Below are 18424 nucleotides of genomic sequence, written 5' to 3' on the forward strand. Positions count from 1 at the left end.
CTGTAAATTCAGGTCTTTCCTGCAGTCCTGGGTCCACAAACCACTGAAGGCCCTGACCATCATCTAACAGCCCATTGGTGACTTATACAGGTATAATATCTAAGGAATCCCTCATTCTAATCCTATTTTCTAGTCTGGCTACTACTACTATGAGTAGATCAATAGGAACCGCTCCGGCGGGAAGGTAACGGTGCTCCATGCAGTCGTGCCAGTGGCCACATGACCTTGGAGGTGTCTATGGACAACGCCGGCTCTTTGGCTTAGAAATGGAGATGAGCACCAACCCCCAGAGTCGAATACGACTGGACTTAACATCAGGGGGAACCTTTACCTTTACCTACTATATCATATATGAGATTTCACCTTGGAAGGTCCTTAGGGACTTAACGTCAGGGGATACCTTTTCCTTTACCTGCTACTACTACTACTACTACCAATAATAATAATAGTAATAATAATATCTTTATTCTTGTATCCTGCCCCATCTCCGCGAGGGGACTCAGGGCGGCTCACTTGGGGACCAGGCCCAACAATATATAATAAAATAAAACAATATAAAATACATACCAATCACAACAAATTAATGTATCAAAACTGTAAAACACAACATCACTTAGTGATTCCACCCACGAAAGCCTTTGACAACACAACAACAACAACAACAACAACAACAACTAGTAGTAGTAGTAGTAGTAGTGTAAGACAAGGTGACCAATACCGCCCACCCGGAACGGGCCAAAAGAACAACAGCCTTTAGATCCTCCGTCCCCCATCTGTCACTGTGCCAAATCCCGGACGAGCCCCCAGATTTATGTAAGACAATTTATCTCAAAAAGGAGTTCTGGCAAAGGAGGCAATGAGACAGAAAATCCAGTCTCATGAGAGTACAAAAACAAAGTTTATTTTCACATAGCTATGAGAAGGCGGGACAGCCGTACACCCCAAAAGGTTTGTACTTGCAAATGGCTGCCGCGAAGCGTGGCGTTGTAAACAAAGGATATATAACTCAGCTTATCTAAACTTGACCAATTACTGAGGGTCTTCTTCACCTCCACACTTCTTTGGCACAAGTGGTGTCTATGATCTCACTTGTTGATCTCAAGCTAGCATTTGGCCTTGGAACTTTCTGGAGAAAGGTACCAGCTCAAGAGAAAGGGAGGAGCACAGGTCCTTTGTTACTTTGGCTCATACAAAGAGTGATGGGGGAGGGGGGGGGTTAAATCAGCTCTGCACCACCCTGATTTATTGGTGATCCAGGCCTCTTACCAATCCATCCTCAGTCAGACTGCTTGACCGTCTGGATAAGCAGCACCGACAAACGACACCACAGTCGTTAATCAGCTGTACACAGCGGTTCTAAGACTTTATTATTTACAAGTATATACAACTACAAAGCCCATCACTCATAGGACACATGCTTTCTTAAACAAAGCAAAACACTTCCTCTCTCTTTGCAACAGCACATTCCACAGCAGAATGACAAACGTCTCCAGAGACCGGAAGTCACGACCTATTGGCTCAGCAGACTATCACTCAAACTGGCCTGCCGTTAACACTTGTGCTGCTAGAAAGCATGTCCGGAATACACAGTTGTAAACCTCCAACAGTAAAACACTTGATTCATCATTTCACCCTTACACCAAAATACACCAACAAAGAACTCGTTGTCTATATGAAGCTAATATGATATAAACAGAGGCAAAGCTATATATTAGACATGTCCAAAATATCGTTTTGAATCGTATATCGGAATTATTTTGGATTGTTCTCGCTTTTTGATACGCATTCTGATACATTGTCTCACAGCGCAACCAGCAATGTAATTCGAACCATTGTTGGCCCATTCTCTAATTGTCTCTTAATGTTTCGTTAATTCCCCCCCCCCAAATTTTTTAAAATATATTTTTTAAAATATATATTTTTTAATTTTTGTTTCTGCAACCTACGTAGAATGGGAGCTTAGCGCAGCCTAACATGGCTGCCGCTACCCGGCCAATCAGAAGCTTCCACGATGGACGCAAAGGTGGAGGCGAGGGTTGATGAGGATAGCTCAAGAAATGAGGGTGGGAGAACCCTGGAAAAGTCCTCCCCGGTTCCTTTTTTTTTGGCGATTGCGTGTGCACGTCCGCCATTTTAAAAACATTTAGAATCATTACGAATTTTTGGAAATATCTGAAATTTTGGGGTGAAAAAATCGGAAATACTTTCTATATCGAAGCGCCAGCGCCCCTTACTTTAGAAACGAGAATTGAAACATTTTTTTCATCGATCGGACATGTCTACTATATATATGCAGAAGTCTACTAATTTCTGGCCCATGGTCCCTTCAGTAGTAGTAGTAGTGTTTGGTTCTTTCACTCCCTGTGTCTTTTGAATCAGCTTCTCAGCTTGCACACATTTTATGCAATTACCATCATCGCTTTGGGGAGGAACGGTCAAGGCACAACCCAGGTTGGCTGTTCTCTAAATGGGGCTCCGGGACCCTCCTGGGATTTGGGGTCTGGGTACTGGGATCATTTGTTTTTATACAATTACCATCCTTGCTTTGGGGAGGAACGGTTAAGGCACAATCCAGGTTGGCTGTTCTCTAAATGGGGCTCCGGGACCGTCCTGGGATTTGGGGTCTGGGTACTGGGATCATTTGTTTTTATACAATTACCATCTTCGCTTTGGGGAGGAACGGTCAAGGCACAACCCAGGTTGGCTGTTCTCTAAACGGGGCTCCGAGACCGTCCTGGGATTTGGGGTCTGGGTACTGGGATCATTTGTTTTTATACAATTACCATCCTCGCTTTGGGGAGGAACGGTCAAGGCACAATCCAGGTTGGCTGTTCTCTAAATGGGGCTCCGAGACCGTCCTGGGATTTGGGGTCTGGGTACTGGAATCATTTGTTTTTATACAATTACCATCTTCGCTTTGGGGAGGAACGGTCAAGGCACAACCCAGGTTGGCTGTTCTCTAAACGGGGCTCCGGGACCGTCCTGGGATTTGGGGTCTGGGTACTGGAATCATTTGTTTTTATACAATTACCATCCTCGCTTTGGGGAGGAACGGTCAAGGCACAACCCAGGTTGGCTGTTCTCTAAACGGGGCTCCGAGACCGTCCTGGGATTTGGGGTCTGGGTACTGGGATCATTTGTTTTTATACAATTACCATCCTCGCTTTGGGGAGGAACGGTCAAGGCACAATCCAGGTTGGCTGTTCTCTAAATGGGGCTCCGGGACCGTCCTGGGATTTGGGGTCTGGGTACTGGGATCATTTGTTTTTATACAATTACCATCCTCGCTTTGGGGAGGAACGGTCAAGGCACAACCCAGGTTGGCTGTTCTCTAAACGGGGCTCCGAGACCGTCCTGGGATTTGGGGTCTGGGTACTGGGATCATTTGTTTTTATACAATTACCATCCTCGCTTTGGGGAGGAATGGTCAAGGCACAATCCAGGTTGGCTGTTCTCTAAATGGGGCTCCGAGACCGTCCTGGGATTTGGGGTCTGGGTACTGGAATCATTTGTTTTTATGCAATTACCATCCTCGCTTTGGGGAGGAACGGTCAAGGCACAATCCAGGTTGGCTGTTCTCTAAATGGGGCTCCGGGACCGTCCTGGGATTTGGGGTCTGGGTACTGGAATCATTTGTTTTTATGCAATTACCATCCTCGCTTTGGGGAGGAACGGTCAAGGCACAATCTAGGTTGGCTGTTCTCTAAATGGGGCTCCGGGACCGTCCTGGGATTTGGGGTCTGGGTACTGGAATCATTTGTTTTTATGCAATTACCATCCTCGCTTTGGGGAGGAACGGTCAAGGCACAATCTAGGTTGGCTGTTCTCTAAATGGGGCTCCGGGACCGTCCTGGGATTTGGGGTCTGGGTACTGGAATCATTTGTTTTTATGCAATTACCATCCTCGCTTTGGGGAGGAACGGTCAAGGCACAATCCAGGTTGGCTGTTCTCTAAATGGGGCTCCGGGACCGTCCTGGGATTTGGGGTCTGGGTACTGGGATCATTTGTTTTTATACAATTACCATCATCACTTTGGGGAGGAACGGTCAAGGCACAACCTAGGTTGGCTGTTCTCTAAACGGGGCTCCGGGACCGTCCTGGGATTTGGGGTCTGGGTACTGGAATCATTTGTTTTTATACAATTACCATCATCACTTTGGGGAGGAACGGTCAAGGCACAACCTAGGTTGGCTGTTCTCTAAACGGGGCTCCGGGACTGTCCTGGGATTTGGGGTCTGGGTACTGGGATCATTTGTGCCATGGCATGAGCCTCGCTGGGGATTTCACCGCTCCGCTCAGTGCACTTCGAAATGCTTTTACAGCCTCGCCATTCCTCTGCAGAAGGCAGGCCCAAGGGAGCTCCATCCATTTGCTGCTCCTCGCTTGTCTCCGCATCTCATCGGCCCTGGCCTTGCGTCACCTTGAGTGTCCAAGGGACCGGCTCCCAGGTGACAAGACACTTCCAGCATCCCTCTCCTTTCCCTGCTTTTTGTCAGGTTCTTCTCTCTTCTAATAGCATCCAAGCCAGACTTGCCTGCCTTCTTATTTTTTTACTGCGCCGTAAAAGAGCCCCTCATTAGGGCAGCCTGTAATCTCAACACGGGGACAGCTAATAACCCGCTGTAAATTGCGATCTGTCCTTTTGCACGCTCCGGCACACTCTCCTTCTGTTTGACTACAGATGCAGGGAAAGGTGGGGGAAGGAGCCGTCATTAGAGGAGAGCAAAAGAGTCCCAGCCTCTTTTAATAACCTGGGCACGCCTCGGCTGCTCTTCCTCTCTCTTTCCCATTCTCTCTATTTCTCTTTGCATTCCCGCCCTTCCCATATGAATCCCTTCTAACCCCCCCAAAAATCTGAAGGGTTATGCATAAGGTTTGTTAACTATGAACCCTTCAAATCTGTGCAACACACCTACGTTTTGCAACACTCTGCAAGGCCATCTACACCAGGCCTGGTCCAACTTGAGCCCTCCAGGTGTTTTGGACTTGAACTCCCACATACCGTGTTTCCCCGAAAATAAGACAGCGTCTTATATTAATTTTTGCTCCCAAAGATGTGCTAGGTCTTATTTTCAGGGGATGTCTTATTTTTCCATGAAGAAGATTTCACATTTATTGTTGAACAAAAAAATGAACATTTATTATATACTGTACAGTAGCTGTCATCACAAACCAGCATAACCAGACAAACTGAATCCTATCAAGAATTTCTTGTTACCATTATTTCCATGTACAACTGGTATGTACATTTACCAATCCTGAATGCTCTGGTATTCTGTTTGGCAGGCATTGGGCATGCTTCCAAACAAAAACTTTGCTAGGTCTTACTTTTGGGGGAGGCCTTATATTTAGCAATTCAGCAAAACTTCTACTAGGTCTTATTTTTCGGGGATGTCTTATTTTCGGGGAAACAGGGTATCTGTGGAACAACAGGGGAATTCCAGACAAGAAATACACTACATATCAATTAAAATAGTTTTTCAAACGATTCAAGTATCAAAAGTCTAGCACCAACTGAGCTTTTTAAACACTGAACCAATTGTGCTGTCGAAGGCTTTCATGGCCGGAATCACTGAGTGGTTGTGAGTTTTGGCCATGTTCCAGAAGCATTCTCTCCTGACATTTGGCCCACATCTATGGCAGGCACCCTCAGAAGGTTGTGCAATCTGTTGTCCCTCAACCTCTGAGGATGCCTGCCATAGATGTGGGCGAAACGTTAGGAGAGAATGCTTCTGGAACATGGCCAGACAGCCCAGAAAACTCATAGCAACCTGGTGATTCCGACCATGAAAGCCTTCAACAACTTATTAGAGTTGTTTAATAACCTAGACAGCCTAGTTAACGATAAGTGAAGAATGAATCTGATCCTGGCCAGTCAGGTCTTGCTTTTTGAACCATTTAACCCAGGGGTCCCCAAACTAAGGCCCGGGGGCCTGATGCGGCCCATCGACGCTACTTATCCGGCCCCCATGGCACAAGGGCAGAAGGGGGTTGGACTAAATGACCCAAGGGGTCTCTTCTTCTCTCACAACCATTATTATTATTATTATTATTATTATTATTATTATTATTATTATTATTATTATATTGTATGACACAGCAAACAAGATAGATATGCTGGATTTCGTATCACAAAATCACATTATTATTATTATTATTATTATTATTATTATTATTATTATTAACATTGAGGCTGGGTGGCCATCTGTCAGGGGTGCTTTGCTAGTGCTTTTGATGCAGAAAGGCAGAAGGGGACATATTGTATGACACAGCAAACAAGATAGATATGCTGGATTTCGTATCACAAAATCACATTATTATTATTATTATTATTATTATTATTATTATTATTATTATTATTAACATTGAGGCTGGGTGGCCATCTGTCAGGGGTGCTTTGCTAGTGCTTTTGATGCAGAAAGGCAGAAGGGGATTGGACTCAATGGCCCAAAGGGTCTCTTCCAACCCTTATTATTATTGTTGTTGTTGTTGTTGTTGTTGTTGTTGTTGTTGTTGTTGTTATTAACATTGAGGCTGGGTGGCCATCTGTCAGGGGTGCTTTGCTTGTGCTTTTGGTGCACAAAGGCAGAAGGGGGTTGGACTTACTGGCCCAAGAGGTCTTTTCCAACCCTCTTTATTATTATTATTATTATTAATAATAATAACAATAATAATAAACATTGAGGCTGGGTGGCCATCTGTCAGGGGTGCTTTACTTGTCCTTTCAGTGCACAAAGGCAGAAGGGGATTAGACTCAATGGCCCAAAGGGTCTCTTCCAACCCTCTTTTGTTGTTGTTGTTGTTGTTGTTGTTGTTGTTGTTATTATTGATTGGTGGCCAACTATAGTCCGGCCCTCCAATGGTCCGAAGGATCATGAACCGGCCCCCTGTTTAAAAAGTTTGGGGACCCCTGATTTAACCAATTGCTTTGCTGTTCTTCCGTCATACTTATGGGTCATATTAATCCCCAAAGGCTTGCTTAAATAGGCAAGTCTTAAGATCCTTCCTGAAGCTTTATGTACCCTCACTAGGCTGAAATGCATTGATTTTTCCCTTTCCAGAATTAAAATAGATAACAACAATCCACGCAATGGGATTTTGGGCCGGCAATCCCTTTCAAGGTAGCCCTAATCAATCCGTCAATAGCCATATTGATCCCAGAACCCGGAGCGGAGAGTCCTGTCCCTATTAAAGGGCTTGCAACAAGAAACACAATGTGCCGTATGTATTATGGGATGCGCCTTGTTCGGACCCGTGAGCGGCCGGACCGAAGCGATGCCTTCTCCCTCCGTTTTCCCCACTTGCCCTATAGATCAATATCAAATTATCATGTATCACATTCATAACTCTTAAGCAAGCCGCGATGGGGAGAGACAAGGTCGCTGGAGAATAAATCGCAGGCCCGGCCCGGCGCGATCTATCATCCCCGGCACCTTGCGCCGGGGCCACTGACAAGATCATTAATAAAACCCTGCCGTTGCCCGATCGATGGGTTTGATGGATGAGCCCAGGTAGCAAATACAGTAAAACAGCTGCCTGTCACGCTTCGGTGAGGGATGTCAGGCGGAGGGGGCTTTGTGCCGTTTTTTAGGATCTTTATATTCTTTATTTACGGATTTCAAAGCCATGCTGCTTTTGAACTTGGCCTCCTCGGTGGGGCAAGGAGAGAGACCTCCAGACCACTGACATCTCCTCCGAGAGAAAGAAAGAAAGAAAGAAAGAAAGTGGGGAAGACACCTCCTTCTTCCTCCAGCGCTTCGCTCTTTATAGCTGACATTATCTTTTATTGCCATATAAAATCCCAGGCTCCGGTGCCTTTATTATTGCCGCTTCTGCTGCTGCTGTTTTGGCATTCAGGGCCACGGCTGCTGCAAGAATGGCGGATCTCATCCCGTTCAAAGAGGGTTTGATAAGGGTCTTCTTCACCTCTCCAAGAGTCCCAATACTGCTATTTATTTATTGATTTACTAGCTGTGCCCGGCCACGCGTTGCTGTGGCAAAGTGGTGGTGGTATTGGTTAAAAATTGTGTAATTTTTATTTGACGTTATTTGCATTTTTTAATTAATTTTATTGTAAGTTATATTTTTATTTATTATATTTTATTATTTTCTTGTATTATTTTTAGTTATTTTCTGTTATTATAGTATTTTATTGTATTAATTTTTAGTGTTTTTTATTATTTTTTATTGGGTTACTAGGAGACCAAGTTGGAGGAACTTAGCCTTCTAACTGGCAGCAATTGGATAAAAGCAATTATTCCTCTCTCTCAAATTAGGACTTTATTTTTCTTTTCTTTTTGTTGTATCAACCTAGAGGCGTGGATGATGGGTTGTGTTGTCAAATTTCGAGGTTGGGGGCCTGTAGTTTTGTTGTTTTGTGGGTTGCCGTGATGCCATCACTCTTTTATATATATAGATTTACAGTATTTATATTCCGCCCTTCTTTCTCACCCCGAAGGGGACTCAGGGCGGATTACAATGAACACATACATGGCAAACATTCAATGCAAGCAACAGACAAACAACATATATAGACAGACACAGAGGCATTTAACATTCTTTTCCAGCTTCACAATTCCGGCCACAGGGGGAGCTTTTGCCTCACTGTCCACTAGTGGATGTACTTCCTCATTCCTTTCCTCATGTTTTGCTGGCAGTTTTAATGATGTTGTAAATTAGTCAAATTAGCCTCCTGCATAAAGCGGACCTAAATTTCCCTACTTCACAGATGCAACTGTCTTTCGGGGCTGCATAGGTCAACAGCAAGCTGGGCTATTTAATGGTCGGGGGCTTAACCCAACCCGGGCTTCGAACTCATGACCTCTCGGTCAGTAGTGATTTATTGCAGCTGGTTACTAGCCAGCTGCGCCACAGCCCAGCCCGGCCAAAGGACATCTAGTCTGACCACATTTTGCCATTCGGGAAGACACATTCAAAGCCTTCCCGACAGATGGCCATCCAGCCTCTTTTGTTACAATCATAGAATCCTAGAGTTGGAAGAGACCCCCCAAGGGTCATCTAGTCTGACCCCATTTTGTCAAACAGGAAGACACCCGCAAAACCTTCCCGACAGATGGCCATCCTGCCTCTCTTTTAGAATCAAAACTCCTGGAAGAGACACCCAAGAGTTATCTAGACTAGTCTGACCTCTAGTCTGACCTCATTTTATAAAATGAGGTCAGACTAGATGTCCCTTGGGGGTCTCTTTTAGAATCATAGACTCCTGGAAGAGACCCCTGAGGGTCATCTAAACGAGTCTGATCTCATTTTGGAAAATGAGGTCAGACTAGATGACCCTTGGGGGGTCTCTTCCAGTCTATGATTCTAAAAGAGAAGCAGGATGGCCATCTGTCAGGAAGGTTTTATGGGTGTCTTCCTGTTTGACAAAATGGGGTCAGACTAGATGACCCTTGGGGGTCTCTTCCAACTAGGTGTCTAACAAAAGAGAGGCTGGATGGCAATCTGTCGGGAAGGCTATGTAGGAATACACAATAAAATCCCTCCCAGCAGATGGCCATCTAGCCTCTGTTTCAGAGAAGAAAAGCCCACCAGCCTTTAAGACAACTCATCCCTTTCTCAAAGAGTTTTTACAGTGCTAATGTTTAGGTGGGATGTCTTGCCTTTGTGTGTTTATTCGGTGCCAACCGAGTGCTAAGTGCTGCGAAGAGCAGAGAAGCCCTGTGAATCCCATTTGCGGTATATAGTTTCGAATGCAAAAACACAGCTGGTTTGTTTTTGCTGGAATGGAATCAAGAGTCTTTGGATTTGCCGTGCGGTGCGGAATACGAGTCACTCACAAACCAGCTGGAAGGGAAAAGGGGTTCAGTCTGTACCTTTATCTAGAGAAGACACAATCGCATTGGCCTTGTTTGCTGCTGCATCACAGTGCTGAGTGACATTTACCTTGTGATAGGATCCTAGACTTGGAAGGGGTCCCGAGGGCCATCCAGTCCAACCCCTTTCTGCCAGGCAGGAAGACACAATCGCATTGGCTTTTTAAGCTGCTGCATCACCCTATTGACTCATATTTAGCTGAGCTGGAAGGGATTCCAAAAGACCAATCCAACCCAAAACTGCCAAGCGGGAAGACACCATCCAAGCCCTCCCAAGAGATGACCATGAAGATTCTGCTTAAAAACCTCCAAGGCCTTAGAAGAGATCTCCAAAGGCTATCCAGTCTGACCACATCCTGCTATTTGGGAAGACACAATCAAAGCCCTCCTAACAGAGAGCCATCCGGCCTCTATTTTATTAGAATCACAGCATCCTAGAGTTGGAAGAGACCCCCAAGGATAATCTATTCTGACCTTTTTTTGCCAGACAGAAAGACACAATCAGAACCCTCCCGACAGATGGCCATCCAGCCTCTGTGTTGTCGAGAATCCAGGACCTAAGAAGAGATCTCCAAAGGGTCTTCTTCTCCTCTCCAAGGATCCCAATACTGCCTTAGGAGAGATCCCCAAAGGCCATCTAGTCTGACCACGTTCTGCTATTTGGGAAGACACAATCAAAGCCCTCCCAACAGAGAGCCAACCAGCCTCTGTTTTGTTAGAATCATAGCATCCTAAAGTCGGAAGAAACTCCCAAGGGTCATCTAGACTGGTGATTGTGTCTAGCCAGGCAGGAAGACGCAATCAAAACCCTCCTGACAGATGACCTCTGTGTTGTCAAAGGTTTTAATGCCAAGAATCATTGGGTTGCTGTGATTTTTCCAGGCTGCATGGCCATGTTCCAGAAGCAATCTTTCCTGACGTTTTGCCCACAACTATGACAGGCATCCTCAGAGGTTGAGGGGTCTATTGGTTTACTTATCCCACACTGGACACTCCACAGGAGGATGCCTGCCTTAGATGTGGGTGAAACGTCAGGAGAGAATGCTTCTGGAACATGGCTAGACAGCCTGGAAAAAAACTTACAGCGAAACGTCAGGAGAGAATGCTTCTGGAACATGGCTAGACAGCCTGGAAAAAAACTTACAGGGAAACGTCAGGAGAGAATGCTTCTGGAACATGGCTAGACAGCCTGGAAATAAACTTACAGCGAAACGTCAGGAGAGAATGCTTCTGGAACATGGCTAGACAGCCTGGAAAAAAACTTACAGGGAAACGTCAGGAGAGAATGCTTCTGGAACATGGCTAGACAGCCTGGAAAAAAAGCTTACAGCGAAATGTCAGGAGAGAATGCTTCTGGAACATGGCTAGACAGCCTGGAAAAAAAACTTACAGCGAAATGTCAGGAGAGAATGCTTCTGGAACATGGCTAGACAGCCTGGAAAAAAGCTTAAAGCGAAACGTCAGGAGAGAATGCTTCTGGAACATGGCTAGACAGCCTGGAAAAAAAACTTACAGCGAAATGTCAGGAGAGAATGCTTCTGGAACATGGCTAGACAGCCTGGAAATAAACTTACAGCGAAACGTCAGGAGAGAATGCTTCTGGAACATGGCTAGACAGCCTGGAAAAAAACTTACAGTGAAACGTCAGGAGAGAATGCTTCTGGAACATGGCTAGACAGCCTGGAAAAAAACTTACAGCGAAACGTCAGGAGAGAATGCTTCTGGAACATGGCTAGACAGCCTGGAAAAAAACTTACAGATTGATCCTATGGCATGGGGCTTTCTCCCCGAAAGAGGCCTCCGCCGCCCTTGACGCTGACCCTAATGCGCCGTGGCAGGAGGGCAGCCGAGCAGATGGTCCCTGCCAGTGGCGCCCTGGAACCGGGGTGAAGTGGGTCAGGCCGGGGCTGGCATGTCGGGCGGCGCGGCACATCAAATCCTCCTTGACAGCGGCGGGGAGGCGACGGGAGCATATTTTCCCCATCTTCGCCCTTGGCCGGCTCACTCACCGAGATCGGAAATGCAACGGGATTGAGAGAAGGACCCCAAGGCGGCGCAGACCCTACGTCTCGTTGGCTTTATCCTTTGTGACATTGGGATGAATCTATGCGCTTGTCCATCATCCCCGTGCCACTGCTCTCGTCACTTGGGGTGCATTGGGCAATTGATACGACCTGACACCGCTTGGGCTGTGGCGGCTCAATGCTACATCATCCTGGGAGTTGTAGTTCGGCAACAAAGGCCTTCAAAAGCTCGGCATCCAATGGTCTGTGGACCACCAGTGGTCCGCAAGAACTAAAATATGGTCCACAGCCTCACCATTATGACTACGGATAATAACACAGCGCAACCTAGTCTTTGTTTTTAGGCTGTTCTTAGAGTTATTTGGGGTGCTGATTCGGGAAATGGCATTGGATAGATTACATCAGCTCTAGATTATTAAATATGGTTTTCTGTGGGCAAACAGATGGTGACTACTAGATAGAATATGTTTTGTGTTGGAAACTGGAGCTGATGTGGTCTATCCAATGCAATGTTCTGAATCAGTACCCCAAATACCGAATCTAAAGTTGACCAAAAACTGATTCGTAACCTTTTTGGTTATGATGGCAATTACTGGATGGCATTTCTGTATCAGAAACTGGAGCTGATGTAGTCTATCCAATGCAATATTCTGAATCATCACCCCAAATACCGAATCAAAAGTTGACCAAAAACTGTTTTGTAACCCTTTTGGTTACAAAGTTGACCAAAAACTGATCTGTAACTCTTTTGGTTATGATGGCAATTACTGGATGGCATTTCTGTATCAGAAACTAGAGCTGATGTAGTCTATCCAATGCAATGTTCTAAATCAGCACCCAAAATATCGAATCTAAAGTTGACCAAAACTGATGGCATTTCTGTATCAGAAACTGGAGCTGATGTGGTCTATCCAATGCAATTTTCCGAATTAGCAACCCAAATACCGAATCTAAAGTTGACCAAGAACTGATTTGTAACCCTTTTGGTTACGACAGCGATTACTGGATGACATTTCTCTATCAGAAACTGGAGCTGATGTAGTCTATCCAATGCAATTTTCCGAATTGGCAACCCAAATAACTAAACCGAATCTAAAGTTGACCAAAAACTGATTTGTAACCCTTTTGGTTACGACGGCGATTACTGGATGGCATTTCTGCATCAGAAACTAGAGCTGATGTAGTCTGTCCAATGCAATCCAAATAATTAAACCGAATCTAAAGTTGACCTAAAACTGATTCGTAACCCTTTTGGTACTAATGTTGGAGAGTGGTCCCTGGTCAAAGTGGTCCCTGGTCAAAGTGGTCCCTGGTCAACAAAAGGTTGGGAACCACTGGAATAAAGGGTAGGAAAGACTGGTCTTGCAAAGACGGCTCTGTCAGGAACCCCTTCCCCTCCTTTCGGCTGGCACCGCATCCGCCTCCTTGCGCATCGGATTATGCCGTGATGGGCATATGTGGGCTGACAAGATGGCATCGCCACTAGCCGCCCTGTTCGGATCAGCGGCTCCGATTGATCGGATGCGACAGATGCGCTGGAGCCGGTGGCCTTTCCATGCGATTCGTTGCCTGGGCCCCGGCAAAGGGACCTCCTCCCCTTTCCCTTCTCCAATGCACCTCAGTCCCCTTTTATTGGAGTCCGTGAAAGCTTATTTCTTTTCCCAAATTAAAGCCTCAAAGGGGGAAATGGATTCCACAAAATGGGTGTCTTTAAGTGCCCCTGGTGGCTCAGTGTGTTAAACCACTGAGCTGCTGAACTTGCTGACTGAAAGGTCAGCAGTTCAAATCCAGGGAGCGGAGTGAGCCCCAGTTTCTGTTAGCCCCAGTTTCTGGCATCCTAACAGTTCGGAAACATGCAAATGTGAGTAGATGAATAGGTGCCGCTCCAGCGGGAAGGTAATGGAGCTCCATACAGTCCTGTTAGTGGCCACTTGGCCGTGGAGGTGTCTAAGGACAACGCCGGCTCTTCAGCTTAGAAATGTAGATGAGCACCAACCCCCAGAGCATGAGTAGATCAATAGGTACTGCTCCGGTGGGAAGGTAATGTTGCTCCATGCAGTCATGCCTGTGGCCACATGACCATGGAGGTGTCTATGGACAACGCCAGCTCTTCGGCTTAGAAATGGAGATGAGCACCAACCCCCAGAGTATGAGTAGATCAATAGGTACTGCTCTGGCGGGAAGGTAACGGCGCTCCATGCAGTCATGCCAGTAGCCACACGATCTTGGAGGTGTCTATGGACAACGCCGGCTCTTCGGCTTAGAAATGGAGATGAGCACCAACCCCCAGAGTCGGACACAACTAGACTTTTTTTTTTAATGCCTATATGTTTTAAATGTTTAATTTTTAAATATTTTAAATGTGTTTTTATGGCACTGAATCATTGCCATATGTGAGCCGCCCTGAGTCCCATTCGGAGAGGAGAAAAGCAGGGTATCAATAGGGTAAATAATTAAATACATAAATATGACACCTAGGGTTCATAGACCTGGAAAAAGGGCCTAAGAAAACCCTATAATGTCTCAGAGCCCGAGAGTCAACTCTCACGAGAGACCCTGCAAAGTTAGATCAGATGCCTTGGAGTCCAGTCTTGTCTACTGGGGAAACTGGGAAAGTGTGACTATCTCCCAGTCTCTTTTTCCTGGGGTTTGGGTGCCACTTGCTGGTCAAATAAGAGCATGACACTCTCCTATCCTGAACATGCAAGCACAGGCAAACTTGGGCCCTCCAGGTGTTGTGGACTACAACTCCCACAATTCCTAACAGCCGGTAGGCTGTTAGGAATTGTGGGAGTTGAAGTCCACAACACCTGGAGGGCCCAAGTTTGCCCATGCCTGCTTTAATGTGTTGTCTACGGCTTTCATGAAATCACTAGGTTGCTGTGAGTTTTCCAGGCTGTTCCAGAAGCATTCTCTCCTGACGTTTCGCCCACATCTCTGAGGTTATGAGGTCTGTTGAAAACTAATATATATATATATATATATATATATATATATATATATATATATATAAAAGAGTGATGGCATCATGGCAGCGGACAAAACAACAAAAGTAAACACCCCACAACCTCGAAAATTGACATCACAACCCCTCATCCATGCCTCTAGGTTGATACAACAAAAAGAAAAGAAAAATAAAGTCCTAATTAGAGGGAGATGAATAATTGTTTTTATCCAATTGCTGCCAGTTAGAAGGCTGTGCTCCGCTCACTTGGTCTCCTAGCAACCCACTCAGCCCAAGGGACCCTTTACCTTAACTACCACCAATTCCTCAATACTTTATTTCCCATACCACCATACTTCGCCACAGCAACGCGTGGCCGGGCACAGCTAGTATATATATATATGTATGTATCTTGCTTTTATCGCGATAGAGTGGGATATAAACAAATATAATAATACAATGTCTATGGTTTTAAAATTTTATCTCAACTCAATATACTGTTAATAACAACAACAACAACAACAACAACAATAGAATGTATGTCTTGTTTTTAAGTTGTTCTTATTATATTTACAGTAGAGTCTCATCCAACATAAACGGGCCGGCAGAATGTTGGGTAAGCGATTATGTTGGATAATAAGGAGGGATTAAGGAAAATCCTATTAAACATCGAATTAGGTTATGATTTTGCAAATTAAGCACCAAAACATCAAGTTATACAACAAATTTGACAGAAAAAGTAGTTAAATACGCAGTAATGTTATGTAGTAATTACTGTATTTATGAATTTAGCACCAAAATATCACGATGTATTGAAAACATTGACTACGAAAATGCGTTGGATAATCCAGAACGTTGGATAAGTGAGTGTTGGATAAGTGAGACTCTACTGTATTTATATCCAGCGTTTGTCGCAACTGAGTGGGATACAATTGACAGACCGGTTCGGACTCAAAATGTGCCTAAATGTGTATTTATGAATGTTTTAATGTAATTTAATTTTAATTGGAACATTCACACCTGCCTCAAACAGACAAGAGTTCTTTCTCTCACCCTGGACATTATTTATATTTTATATATATATACTGGTGTGTGTGTGTGTGTATATATACAGTAGAGTCTCACTTATCCAAGCCTCGCTTATCCAAGTTTCTGGATTATCCAAGCCATTTTTGTAGTCAATGTTTTCAATATATCGTGATATTTTGGTGCTAAATTCGTAAATACAGTAATTACTACATAGCATTACTGCGTATTGAACTGCTTTTTCTGTCAATTTCTTGTAAAACATGATGTTTTGGTGCTTAATATGTAAAATCATAATCTAATTTGATGTTTAATAGGCTTTTCCTTAACCCCTCCCTATTATCCAAGATATTCGCTTATCCAACTTTCTGCCTGCTCGTTTAGCTTAGATAAGTGAGACTCTACTGTATATATATATATAAATGTGTGTGTATATATATAAAATAATGTCCAAGGTGGGAGAAAGAACTCTTGTCTGTTTGAGGCAGGTGTGAATGTTCCAATTGGCCACCTTGATTAGCATTGAATAGCCTTGCAGCTTCAAGGTCTGATTGTTTCCTGCCTGGGGGGGAATTCTCAATTAGGAGGTGTTAGCTGCTCTTGGTTAATTCATGTCTAGAATTCCTTTTTTTTTTTTTTGTGGGAGTTGAAGTCCAAAACACCTGGTCTATAGGGATGGTGTGCAAATCAAAAGGTACATGGGTTTGATGGAGCAAAGAGGAGACATGCTCCAAATTCTCTCTCTTCTTCTTTTCTTCCTCGTTCCCGCATTCCCTTGCTCTCTCCTGCCAAGTGTGCCATCTTGGTGCTGGTGCCTTTGGTCTCCGTCCAGCAAAAACAGGAGGAGCAGATGGTCTCGGCACCTGGGCATCAGGGCGGCCGTCTGGAAGGAGGGATCGGAGCCAAGCAAAGGCAGCAAAGGCTCTAAGAATCAATCTTAGCAAGACCTCCATGCCAAGAAAAGGCAAACGAAGGCATCCCAGAACCAGAGATGGGCATGTGTCATTTAAACGTGCCGGGAACGATAGCTGGCAGGGGCCTTGAACATCCACAAAATGTTTGTACACAGAACAGAGGCATGAATGTGATAAAAGTATGAATGGAGGGACAACACAGCAAAGGACAGTGGGTTGCTGTGAGTTTTCTGGGATATATGGCCATGTTCCAGAAGCATTCTCTCCTGACATTTCACCCACTTCTATGGCAGGCATCTGTCTGTATGACCGTGTTCCAGAAGCATTCTCTCCTGACGTTTTGCCCACATCTATGGCAGGCATCCGTCTGTATGACCGTGTTCCAGAAGCATTCCCTCCTGACGTTTCGCCCACATCTATGGCAGGCATCCGTCTGTATGACCATGTTCCAGAAGCATTCCCTCCTGACGTTTCGCCCACATCTGTGGCAGGCATCCGTCTGTATGACCATGTTCCAGAAGCATTCTCTCCTGACGTTTTGCCCACATCTATGGCAGGCATCCGTCTGTATGGCCATGTTCCAGAAGCATTCTCTCCTGATGTTTTGCCCACATCTATGACAGGCATCCATCTGTATGACCATGTTCCAGAAGCATTCCCTCCTGACGTTTCGCCCACATCTATGGCAGCCATCCGTCTACATGGCCATGTTCCAGAAGCATTCTCTCCTGACGTTTCGCCCACATCTATGGCAGCCATCCGTCTACATGGCCATGTTCCAGAAGCATTCTCTCCTTACGTTTCGCTCACATCTATGGCAGGCATCCATCTGTATGACCATGTTCCAGAAGCATTCCCTCCTGACGTTTCGCCCACATCTATGGCAGGCATCCGTCTGTATGACCGTGTTCCAGAAGCATTCTCTCCTGACGTTTCGCCCACATCTATGGCAGGCATCCGTCTGTATGACCATGTTCCAGAAGCCTTCTCCTCTGACGTTTTGCCCACATCTATGGCAGGCATCCGTCTGTATGACCGTGTTCCAGAAGCATTCTCTCCTGACGTTTCGCCCACATCTATGGCAGGCATCCGTCTGTATGACCATGTTCCAGAAGCCTTCTCCTCTGACGTTTTGCCCACATCTATGGCAGGCATCCGTCTGTATGACCATGTTCCAGAAGCATTCTCCTCTGACATTTTGCCCACATCTATGGCAGGCATCCGTCTGTATGACCGTGTTCCAGAAGCATTCTCTCCTGACGTTTCGCCCACATCTATGGCAGGCATCCGTCTGTATGACCATGTTCCAGAAGCATTCTCCTCTGACGTTTTGCCCACATCTATGGCAGGCATCCGTCTGTATGACCGTGTTCCAGAAGCATTCTCTCCTGACGTTTCGCCCACATCTATGGCAGGCATCCATCTGTATGACCATGTTCCAGAAGCATTCCCTCCTGACGTTTCGCCCACATCTATGGCAGGCATCCTCAGAGATTGTGATGTCTGTTGGAAACTAGGCCAGATGATGCTAGATGATAGTCAGGGCGTCAGAGCGCCATTACCTTCCCGCCGGAGCAGTACCTATTGATCTACTCACATTTGCATGTTTTCGAACTGCTAGGTTGGCAGAAGCTGAAGCTAACTGCAGGCGCTCACTCCGCTCCCCGGATCATATATATGTG

General features: G+C 45.4%; 1 protein-coding gene across 1 annotated transcript in view; it reads left to right on the forward strand.

The window, feature by feature from the left end:
• acsf3 (acyl-CoA synthetase family member 3) overlaps positions 1-9049 on the forward strand; it is a 77643-nt gene extending 68594 nt beyond the window's left edge. The window contains exon 11 of the transcript XR_010000521.1: positions 13-9049. The gene's annotated coding sequence lies outside the window, so the exon portion shown is untranslated. The remainder of the gene's footprint in view (positions 1-12) is intronic.
• The last annotated feature ends 9375 nt before the right edge of the window (positions 9050-18424 follow it).

Source organism: Anolis carolinensis, unplaced genomic scaffold (genome assembly GCF_035594765.1).
Source record: "Anolis carolinensis isolate JA03-04 unplaced genomic scaffold, rAnoCar3.1.pri scaffold_9, whole genome shotgun sequence".
Lineage (NCBI taxonomy): Eukaryota > Metazoa > Chordata > Lepidosauria > Squamata > Dactyloidae > Anolis > Anolis carolinensis.